Source organism: Physeter macrocephalus, chromosome 21, assembly GCF_002837175.3.
Source record: "Physeter macrocephalus isolate SW-GA chromosome 21, ASM283717v5, whole genome shotgun sequence".
In the NCBI taxonomy this organism is placed as follows: domain Eukaryota; kingdom Metazoa; phylum Chordata; class Mammalia; order Artiodactyla; family Physeteridae; genus Physeter; species Physeter macrocephalus.
In genome coordinates, this window is record NC_041234.1 from 44,697,584 (window position 1) to 44,710,484 (window position 12,901).

The following is a 12,901-nucleotide window of genomic DNA, read 5'->3' on the forward strand; positions in this document are numbered from 1 at the left end:
ACAATTCTACCTCAAGAAACAAGAAAAATCTCAAATAAACAATCTAACCTTACACCTAAAGGAATTAGAGAAAGAAGAACAAACAAAACCCAAAGTTTGTAGAAGGAAAGAAACCATAAAGATCAGAGCAGAAATAAATGAAACAAAAACAAAACAATAGCAAAGATCAATAAAACTAAAAGCTGGTTCTTGAGAAGATAAACAAAATTGATATAGAAAATATGAACAGATCAATCACAAGTAATGAAATTGAAACTGTGGTTAAAAATCTCCAACAAACAAAAGTCTAGGACCAGATGGCTTCACAGGTGAATTCTACCAAACATTTAGAGAAGAGCTAACACCCATCCTTCTCAAACTCTTCCAAAAAATTGCAGAGTAAGGAATACTCACAAACTCATTCTATGAGGCCACCATTACCTGGATACCAAAATCAGAAAAAGATACTACAAAAAAAAGAAAATTACAGACCAATATCACTGATGAATATAGATGCAAAAATCCATAATAAAATACTAGCAAACAGAATCCAACAACACATGAAAAGGATCATGCACCATGATTAAGTGGGATTGATCCCAGAGCTTCAAGGTTTCTTCAATATCTGCAAATCAATCAGTGTAATACACCATATTAAAAAATTGAAGACTAAAAACCATATGATCATCTCAATGGATGCAGAAAAAGTTTTGACAAAATTCAACACCTACTTATGATAAAAACTCTCCAGAAAGTGGGCATAGAGGGAACCTACCTCAACATAATAAAGGCCATATATGACAAACCCACAGCAAACATTATTCTCAGTGGTGAAAAACTGAAAGCATTTCCTCTACGATTGGGAACAAGACAAGGATGTCCACTCTCACCACTATTATTCAACATAGATTTGGAAGTCCTTGCCATGGCAATCAGAGAAGAAAAAGAAATAAAATGAATACAAATTGAAAAAGAAGAAGCAAAACTGTCACTGCTTGCAGATGACATGATAGTATACATAGAGAATCCTAAAGATGGCACCAGAAAACTACTAGAACTAATAAATGAATTTGGTAAAGATGCAGGATACAAAATTAATGCACAGAAATCTCTTGCATTCCTGTTCACTAACAATGAAAGATCAGAAAGAAAAATTAAGGAAACAATCACGTTCACCATTGCAACAAAAATAATAAAATACCTAGGAATAAACCTACCTAAGGAGGTAAAAGACCTGTACTCAGAAAACTATAAGACACTGATGAAAGAAATACAGAAAACCATAAGACACTGATGAAAGACATAAAAGATAACACAAAGAGATGGAGAGATATACCATGTTCCTGGATTGGAAGAATCAATATTGTGAAAATGACTATACTACCCAAACCAATCCACAGATTCAATGCAATCCCTATCAAACTACCAATGGCATTTTTTACAGAACTAGACCAAAAAATCTTAAAATTTTTATGGAGACAAAAAAGACCCCTAATAACTAAAGCAATCTTGAGGGGAAAAAATGGAGCTGGAGGAATCAGGCTCCCTGACTGCAGATTATACTACAAAGCTACAGTAATTAAGACAATATGGTAATGTCACAAAAGCAGAAATATAGATCAATGCAAGAGGATAGGAAGCCCAGCCTATCTATGGTCACCTAATCTATGACAAAGGAGGCAAGGATATGCAATGGAGAAAAGACAGTCTCTTCAGTAAGTGGTGCTGGGAAAACTGGACAGCTCCATGGAAAAGAATGAAAGTAGACCACTTTCTAACACCATACACAAAAATAAACTCAAAAAGGATTAAAGTCCTACATGTAAGACTGAACACTATAAAACTCTTAGAGGAAGTCATAGGAAGAACACTCTTTGACATAAATCACAGCAAGATCCTTTTTGACCGAACTCCTAGAATAATGAAAATAAAACCAAAAATAAACAAATGGGACCTAATGAAATGTAAAAGCTTTTGCACTGCAAAGGAAACCATAAATAAGATGGAAGACAACCCTCAGAATGGCAGAAAATATTTGCAAACGAATCAACGGACAAAGGATTAATCTCCAAAATACATAAACAGCTCATGCAGTTCAATAGTAAAAAAAACAAACAACCCAATTAAAAGATGGGCAGAAAACCTAAGTAGACATTTCTCCAAAGAAGACCTACAGTTGGCCAAGAAGTACATGAAAAGCTGCTCAACATCACTAATTACTATAGAAATGCAAATCAAAACTACAATGAGGTATCACCTCACACCAGTTAGAATGGGTGTCATCAGAAAATCTACAGGGCTTCCCTGGTGGCGCAGTGGTTGCACGTCTGCCTGCCGATGCAGGGGAACCAGGTTCGCGCCCTGGTCCGGGAGGATCCCACATGCCGCGAAAAAAAAAAGAAAATCTACAAACAACAAATGCTGGAGAGGGTGTGGAGAAAAGGGTACCCTCTTGCACTGTTGGTGGGAATGTAAATTGATACAGCCACTATGGAGAACAATATGGAGGTTCCATAAAAAAATAAAAAAAAGAATTCCCGTATGACCCAGCAATCCCACTACTACACAAATACCCAGAGAAAACAATAATTCAAAAAGACACATGCCCCCCAATTTTCATTGCCGCACTATTTACAATAGCCATGTCATGGAAACAGCCTAAATGCCCATGAACAGACGAATGGATATACAAGATGTGGTACATATATACAGTGGAATATTATTCGGCCATAAAAAGGAACGAATTTATGTCATTTGTAGAGACATGGATGGAACTAGAGACTGTCATACAGAGTGAAGTAATTCAGAAAGATAAAAACAAATATCGTATATTAAAGTATATATGTGGAATCTAGAAAAATGGTACAGAAGAAACGTTTGCAAGGCAGAAATAGAAACACAGATGTAGAGAACACACGTATGGACACCAAAGGGGAAAAGCGGGGTGGTGGTGGTGGTGGGATGAATTGGGAGATTGTGATTGACATATATACACTAATATGTATAAAATAGATAACTAAGAAAAACCTGTTGTAAATAAATAAATAAGTAAAAGTAAATAAGAGCAAAAAAGAAAAGAATTCGCCTGTGAAGCCTTCTGGTCCTGGACTTTTGTTTGTTGGGAGTTTTTTAATCACAGTTTCAATTTCAGTACTTGTGACTGGTCTAGTCATATTCTCTATTTCTTCCTTGTTGAGTCTGGGAGATTGCACCTTTTTAAGAATTTGTCTATTACTTCCAGGTTGTCCATTTTATTGGCATACAGTTTCTTGTAGTAGTCTCTTATGAGCCTTTGTATTTCTGTGGTATCAATTGTAACTTATTTTTCATTTCTGGTTTTATTGATTTGAGTTCTCTCCTTTTCTTTTTTGATGAGTGTGGCTAAAGGTTTATCAATTTTGTTTATTTTTTCAAAGAACCAGCTTTTGGTTTCATTGATCCTTGCTATTGTTTTGTCTCTATTTCATTTACTTCTGCTCTGATCTTTATGATTTCTTTCCTTCTACTAACTTTAGGTTTTGCTTGTTCTTCTTTCTCTAGTTGCTTTAGGTGTAAGGTTATGTTGTTTATTTGAGGTTTTTCTTGTTTCCTGAGGTAAGACTGTATTGCTATAAACTTCCCTCCTAGAACTGCTTTTGCTGTATCCCATAGGTTTTGGATCATTGTGCTTTTATTTTCATTTGTCTCTAGGGTTTTTTAAATTTCCTCTTTGATTTCTTCAGTGATCCTTTGGTTGTTTAGTAGCATATTGTTTAGCCTCCATGTGTTTGTGCTTTGTACAGTTTTTTTTTCTTGTAGTTTATTTCTAGTGTTAAAGTGTTGTGGTCAGAAACAATGTTTGATATGATTTCAATTTTCTTAAATTTACCAAGGCTTGCTTTGTGGCCAAGCATGTGGTCAATACTGGAGAATGTTCCATGTGCACATGAGAAGAATATGTATTCTGCTGCTTTTGGATGGAATGCTCTATAAATATCAATTAAGTCCATCTGCTCTATTGTGTCTTTTAAGGCCTTTGTTTCCTTATTGATATTCTGTCTGGATGATCTGTCCATTGATGAAACTGGGGTATTAATATCCCCCATTATTATTGTGTTACTGTTGATTTCTCCCTTTATGACTGTTTGTATTCACCTTATATATTTAGATGCTCCTATGTAGGGTGCATATATATTTATAATTGTTATATTTTCTTCTTTGATTGATCCCTTGATCATTATGCAGTGTCCTTCTTTGTCTCTTATAAAAGTCTTTATTTTAAAGTCTATTTTGTCTGATATGAGCATTGTTACTTCAGCTTTCTTTTGATTTCCATTTGCATGGAATACCTTTTTCCATCCCCCACATATGACTTTTTAATTAATTTGTAGGCCACGTGCTATTTGCATGGTTAAGAGACCTAGAAAAACTGGGGCACAAAGCAAGGCAAAGACTTATCTAGGGTCAATATCAGAGCTATAACACATATAAAAGCATTATGATTTTGGATTATTCATGAATTTCATTGTCTCAGCCCAAGTTGGGCTGCCTTGGCTTTATACCAGTGAGAATGCCATAAAAATGGCAGGGTAAAAAGCCAAAAGTCTTCCTCTAACCACTTGAGTGACAGAATCTATGAGCTTGAAGCTGTTATAGCATGTGAGTATAGTCATTCTGAGTCCAAGGTGTTTGACACGTTCATTTAAAGCACTATGGCATACAGTAGTTAAAAGAGCACAATTTGTAGAGTCAGAAGATGTTTGAATCTCATCTGTATAACTTTCAAACTGTGTGGTCCTAAGCAAGTAACTTAGACTCTCTGAGCTTCAGTTCTCCCATTTGTGAAATGAGAAGAGAAATATGTTCCTAGCTGAACTCCCAGAGTTGTTAGGATTAGGTGTGGAAAAAGGCTTTGAAAATTCTAAAATGCTGAATATGTCCTAATTGTTCTGATTTTTTAACAAAATAAAAGTTCATTCTACTAATGTTGAAAATAATGGGCTTGGTTGTTTTTCTATTGCAAATTTCTTGAGTTTATGCCTAATACATAGTAGGTGCTGAGAAAAGGTCAGTTACTTGTTGAGACTTTCTGACATTTTGTCAATAAGAAAAGGACCAGGCAGATGATATGCAAATATCATTTAGTAGTCAGGATAGCATAATCAATAGTGCCAGGTTTCAGGGGTTATAAACCTGACTCTATCACTTGCTAGCTGTTTGATCTCAGATAAGTTGCTGTATTTCTCCAAGCTTTTCTTTCCTCATCTGTAAAATAAGAGTAATAATAATAGTTTTCTCACAGGATTGTTGTGAGGATTAAATGATTTAATTCACATAAAGCTGTTAGATGAATGGCTGAACACAGAGTAAGTGCTTTTAGTACTAAATGAGTTAGTTCATGTGGGGCTCTTTTAAAAGGATGGTTAGCACACAATAAGTATGTAATAAATATTAACTGTTATTATAGTCCACTGCATAGACTCTGGTGATAAGGGAACTACAACCTGGTTATTACTAGATGAGGCCCTTTCATTTCAATCTGATCACACAATCCAAATGCTCTTGCATTACTATATTACTTTTGTATCCATATTCCTGTCCTGGTTTGCTATCTGTAACAGGGGATGCTTTTAACAGCTTTGCAGACACGTTTTCCAGGCACTGCCATAGTACATTCAATTGCATTTTGGCCAGCATTGGAAAGCAGTTGACTAAGGAATGATAATGTTGTCTAGGAGACAAAGGAGTTATTGCTGATAAGCTAGTATTTGATCTTCAGTTTTGAATTTGCTTTAGTTCCAGGTTTAAGTTGATTCAAGAATGAAAACAACCAGAATTGGTATTGTTTGCAATTCTACAAAAATGCAATCAGTTTTGGTCTGTTGGAAAATACTGTTTGCTTTTCTCTATGGCTTTGATCATAATAACTCACAATTTCAGTATACACAAACCTGAATCATCTATCTAAATAAAGCAACAGATTTTCAACTGACAAATATCAGAGCACTATTTGTGAATCATTCGGTAAAGTATAAGAATTCCTACTAATAACTCTCTACTTTCCAAGGTATAAGAGAAAGATGCCCCTTCCTTTCATTTTTCATCGATTTACATTTCAACTCAGCCAGAAATTAAAGAAAATTTTGATGTTCACAGATTGATTCATGACAGTCTAAGGAGTTAGCTTCCCTGGTCAGGGTAAAACTTAAGTGGTTGGGGCATTTTCTTAGGGACTTGTGAGATAAATCATACTTCTCTGAGAGGGATGTGTATTGAGGAAGGGATTATAAAACTCTATCTATAACCCATCCTCAGCTCTACCCCCTTGTGTCTTCACTGTCAGTCAGGCCTGAAAGAAGCTGCCAGGAACGTGGACTCCAGAGAATTTGTTCCAATTTCAAGATAGAGCTAGTCCAACCCTAAACAAAGTTTTCAGTTAGCTTCAAATAATGTGTGTCTCTGGGAACAGGGGATCACTTGTTGAGGGGAACTAATCACTTAAAATTCTGGTGTGGAAGAAAGAACTCTGACAAAGGAGAATGCTGGCCCCATATTTCTCTGCATCTGAATAGCTGAATGACCTTGGACAGGTCACTTCAGATTCAGAGGGCAGGCTCCTTTTCTGTATAACAGAGTTAATTGTGCATGCTCTACTTAACTCCAAAAGTTGCTATGAAAACTGAGGTATTATATGCAAATATTTTTGTGACTCATATTTTCCTATGCAAAACTCACTGCTGTCAGGGCCCGAAGCTGCAGAGACACCATGGGATAGGGTGAGGACACCCCCCTTTTTGTTAATCTAGAGAAATAACATGGACACCATAGCTGTTGTTCAGTGGTTCACCTCTCCTAGCTTTATTATTATTATTTTAACATTTATATATTTATTTGGCTGCACTGGGTCTTAGTTGTGGCATGCGGGATCTTCATTGCAGCATGTGGCATGTGGGATCTTTTCGTTGCGGCATGAGAACTCTTAGTTGCAGCATGAGGGATCTAGTTCCCTGAGCAGGGATCGAACCCCTGGCCCCCTGCATTGGGAGCACGGAGTCTTAACCACTGGAGCACCAAGGAAGTAGCATCTCTCCTAGCTTTAAACGCTATATGGAGGCTCTGCTAATATAAAAGATAGAAATGATCTCAAGTGCATCTTTTAGCCTTACTCTGGTTTTCCCAGAGAATTCACATATCACCTATGGGCCTTTCTATTCTTAAAGGCCCATAGGTGATATATGTTCTCTGATTGATTGTCATTTTTTCCTTTTGGCAGCTATTGATTCCCTCCTCCTTACCTGGTAAAGCAGAAACAAATATGAGCCAAGATTCTCTGCGTATTGCCGTATTCAAATGGGTTTTTCACAACAAATTCTGCCAAGGACACTTCTAGAGTAGAATGAGATAGGGTCTTTTTACTGGGGAAGGGTGAGATGTGGGTAGGAAGAAAGAAAGGTCTTGCTGAAATGATTTCCAACTGTCGACCTCTGCTTCACATGTTTTGAAACCTTTTAAACGTGGAGTTTAAACTTTGAATCCCAAATGTTATCCCTGGCACCTGAACTTGAGGTCAAATATCCTTAGACATTTTGAAAAGTAAATAGCAGCATACAGATGATACCAGTAATTAACTGTTGCCTAATGCATGAGAGGAAAGATGACATTCTGTTTTGTGTCAAAGAGAGCAAGCTTCAAATTCTAGCTCTGCCTCAATATTGTCATCTTTAAAATGGGAATAATAACAATAATGCTTCTCTTGGAGAGCTGTCGTAAGCACTTAATGGACAGATTATTATAATAATCCTTATTGCATATTCTCTTTGAGTTCTTCTTCTTTTTTTTTTGGTTTTCACAACAAACTGTGAAGAAGAAAATTATTATCTCCATTTTAGAAAAAAGTAAAGGGAGGCCTAAACTGGGAGATTACCAGAGGTCACATAGCACATAAACTGTAGGGGAAAGTATTTTCATTCTTCATCAAATGTCACTATAAAACCTATTATGAAATGCCTTGCTCTATCATAGATTCAATACTGTCCTTGCTCATCTAATGTTTGGCATGCATATCATGGATGGATAGGGCACCTCACCAGAGCATTAGAGAGGCAGCTGGGGCATAGTGGTAATAGGTCAGTTGCTTTGTGATAGAACATCTAAATTCATAGTTGTGCTAGCCCTGCCTGCTATCAGCTGTCTGACCTTGGGCAAATTACCTAATATTTCTGAGCCTCAGTTTCCCCCTCTACAAAATAGAGGTAACCCCTACTCATCTGGTTTATTATACAAAAGTGATTATAAATGTCCTGTAATGTCAGTGGATTCTTACTGAATTATCATTATTAGCAGTCAAAGAGCAGAAGTGTGGACAAACCTCTCTTTCTCATAATACTTTTGTAATCTGCTTGCATTTAAAATATTATACCTATATTTTGGTTAAACGGAACATCTAGAGCTCTTAGTCACAGTGCCTGGTAGAGTGCCTGACACACAGTAGGAGTTCCACACATTTGTTGAAAAAATGAAAAATTAATGAATGGGAATGCACAAGGTATGCAATACTGCCTGGTGGAGGAGGAAGTTTTTATATCAGATATATTTATGTAAATAGCAGGCTGTGATAAGTGTTTTAAAAGTGATAAGAATAAAGAGCTATATAAACTATGATTAATAAATCCAAAAATACTTCCCAGAAAACTCAAGATTTGAGCTGTGTTTTGAAAGTTAAGTTGAATTTGGTCATGAGGGAAGCGAAGGAATAACATTTCTGTAAAAGACAATAGCATGACCTGGCCATAGAGTGTAGGATATTTTAAGAGAGAGCCCAGGAAGTCTGATATGGTTGAGGAGGTGGGTGATTGGCAGGAGAATGAGATGGGAGAAGGGGGTGCAGAGAGATATTAGGACATAACTGTGATAAACTTTAAAGTCTAGGCTATGAAACTTGGACTTGAACCTGCAGGCCAGAGGTTGCAGATTGGCAGCCCACGAACTAATTTTTGTCCACAGACATGTTTTTTTTGGCCTGAAAATGGTTGGCCTGTATGATGTTTTTGAACCAATTGAATTAGTTGCCAACTTTTTAAAAAATTCAGGAGATTTCACATTAAAGTCTGGAATTCTGTTCTTAAAAATAATGAAACATCTGGAATACTGAGACTTCATTCCTGCCTGGCAACAACCAGTTGGAGCTGAGTGGAGGCTGCCCACTTTAGATGGGGCATCTGTTCTGTAGTTGGCCACAGCCTCTACCACCACAACCTTTTCTCTCTTTAATACCAGGTTCTCTTCACTCACTTCTGTTTAAGGAGGCATTCAGGTTTGAAACCCCTAGTATAGGCAATTGAAGTTTATAGAGAAGAGAAGCAATGCTATCAGAGTTATCTTTTTATAACGAACCTTCTGATTCTGATTCTGTTGAAGATAGCCTGGAAGAAGGTGGTCAGGGGAAAAATTAGAGCTGTAGTTGTGGAGAAGGAAAAGATAAGATGGAGGCTCCAATATTTAGGGGGAAAGAAGAAAATATGAGATGAGAAAGTAGTCTTCTATAACCCTCTAAGTGGAGGAAATAGCAAACATCTACAAATCAGCAGAATGAAAAACTCTAAGGGTTTATTCATAAGCCCCACTCCTCATTTCCAGCCCAACTCAAATACAGGTATTTAAATGATTTTTCACTCTCTTTCTTAGACTGTGAATAAGCTCTCAAAGACACAGTCCACAGTATCCTATTCATCAGTGAATCCCAATTGCCTAGCACAGAGCCTGGCAAGAAGTAAGCGCTTAATAGATATCCATTCAATGCATGAATTGGAGAGATTCTCTACTTTAAGGGGAGAAGGTTTACTGTATGCCTAAGCATGCTGAAACCACAAGGGTTTCTGCAAACCCCCAAAGCCAAGCTCTCAGTTTGGAAATAGAGTTTTAATTCTGTGAAAATAGAATCCATCCATTTATTCAACAGATATTTATTAAGTACTGAGCATATGCCACACCAGGCTGAGTCCTAAGGATTCGATGATGAACAAAACCAACATGGTCTCTGCTATCAGGAATGAGGAAATTCTAATGAGGAAACAGTCTAATGAGGAAAATAGATATTAAACAACTAAATGCACAACTATTATAATTGTATTTGTGAGAAGATCTCCAATGGAGAGATACTGGGTACTGTTAAAACATGTTAAAAGGCAGGTGAGTGGGGATCTTGAGCTAGCCTAGGAGGTCAAGGAAGTCTTTATGGAAGTGTTCTATGCATAGGCATTAACTAAATGAGCAGGGAGAAGGATAAGCCAGCATTTCAGGTACAAGGAACAGCATATGAAAAGGCACGAAGGATTATTGGGCATTTGAAGAGCTCTAAACAAAGGCCAGTGTGAGCAGATCTCAGAAAACAGGATAAAAAGTGGTATGAGATAAAATCAGAGAGGTGGCGAGACACCAGATCATATAGTGTCTCGTTAAAGATTTGGACTTTTATACTAAAAGCAATGGGAAGCCAGAGATAGAATGTAAGTGAGTGAATGATATGATAAGATTCAACTTAAAAAAACTCTCTTCACAAACATATTGACAGTTGACTATTAACAAAAGTCTAAGGGCAATTAAGAGGAGAAAGGATAGTCTTTTAAACAAATGGAACTGGATATCCATATACAAAACTCAATTCAAAATGGATCATTCTAAGTATAAAACTGAAAACTATACAACTTCTAGAAAAAAAAAACCCAGGCTTTTAAAAACATAGCTTGTGATGTTGGGTTAGAAAAAGATGTCTTAAATCTGAAACCAAAAGCTTAATGCATAAATAAATAAATTGATAAACTAGACTTCACAGAATTAAACTCTTCTGTTCTTAAAAAGAACTATAAGGGCCTCCCTGGTAGTGCAATGGTTAAGAATCTGCCTGCCAATGCAGGGGACACGGGTTTGAGCCCTGGTCCGGGAAGATCCCACATGCCGCGGAGCAACTGGGCCTGTGCCCCACAGCTACTGAGCCTGCGCTCTAGAGCCCGCGAGCCACAATTACTGAACCCAGGGGCTGCAACCACTGAAGCTCGCGTGCCTAGAGCCCATGCTCCGCAACAAGAGAGGCCACCTCAATGAGCAGCGTGCGCACTGCAAGGAGGAGTAGCCCCAACTGGCCGCAACTGGAGAAGGCCTGCACGCAGCAACAAAGAACCAACCCAGCCAAAAAATAAAATTAATTAATTAAAAATAGAACTATAAGACAATGAAGACAAACTACAAATTGAGAGAAAATACTACTGAGTCATATTTCTGATAATGAGCTTGTATCTAGAACATATATATAACTCTAAAAACTCCATAAAATACAAGCAGCCCAATTTTTAAAAAAAATAGGCAAAAATTTTGAGCAGTCTTTACCAAAGAAAATATACAAATGGCAAATAAACACATGAAAAATGCTCTACATAATTATTCATTGGAGAAATGCAAATTAAATGAGAAATGCTTACGCATCAAATTAGAATGCTAACTTTAAAAAGACTGACCATAGCAAGTGTTGGTGGGGATGTGGAGGAAATGCTGGTGGGAATATAAAATGGCACAACTACTTTGGAAAACAGCTTGGCAATTTTTTTATTAAGGCAAATACATACCTACTCTGTGACCCACCCATTCCACTACTAAATATACAATCAAGAGGAATGAAAGCATATGACCATACAAAGATGTATGTATGCATGTTCATAAAAGCTTTATTCATTATAGCCAAAAATTGTGAAGAACACAAATTCCATCAACAAGCTAATGGATAAACAAATTTTGATACATCCATACAATGGGATAATACTTAGCAATAAAGAAGAACAAATTACTGATACACATAAGAGCTTGGATGGGTATCAATGGTATTATGCTGAGTGAAAGATGCCAGACAAAAAAAGATAATTTTATTGATATAAAATTTTGGAAAATGAAAACTAATCTATAGTGACAAAAATGCAAACTTTTGATTGCCAGAAGGGGAGTGTGGGGAAGGGTGGAGAGAGGAAGTAAAAAGGTACACAAAAGAAATTTTGGGGGTGATGAATATTTTCACTATCTTGACTGGATGATGGTTTCATGAGTGTATGCATAAGGCAAAGTTATCAATTTATAAAACTTTAAATATGTGCACATTATTGTATGTCAATAATACCTTAATATGGTTGTTTTAGAAAATCCCTCTGGAATAGAAAGCCCAGGAATAGACCCACATAAATATAATCAACTGATCATTGACAAGGGAGCAAAGGCAATAAAATGGAGCAAAGGTAGTCTTGTCAATAAATGATGCTGGAAAAACTGGCAATCCACATGTTAAAAAGAGAATATAGACACAGACCTTACATTCTTCATAAAAATTAACTCAAAATGGATCACACCTAAATGTAAAATGCAAAATTATAAAACCCCTAGAAGATAACATAGGAGAAAGTCTAGATGACTATGGGTGTGGTGATGCCTTTTTAGATACAACACCAAAGGCACAATCCATGAAAGAAAGAATTGATAAACTGGACTTCACTAAAATTAAAAGTTTTGCTCTTGAAGAACAATGTCAAGAGAATGAGAAGACAAGCCACAGACTGGGAGAAAATATTTGTAAAAGATGCATCAATAAAGGACTGTTATCCAAAATATACAAATAACTATCAAAACTCAACAATAAGAAAACAAACAACTGGATTAAAAATGGGCCAAAGTTCTTGACAGACATCTCACCAAAGAAGATATTCAGATGGCAAATAAATATATGAAAAGATGTTCCACATCATATGCCATGAAGGAAATGCAAATTTAAACAGAAATGAGATACCACTACCAGAATGGCTAACATTGGAGCACTGACAACACCAAATGCTAGTGAAGATGTAGAGCAACAGGAATTCTCATTCTTTGTTGGTGGGAATGCAAAATGGTACAGCCACCTTGGAAGACA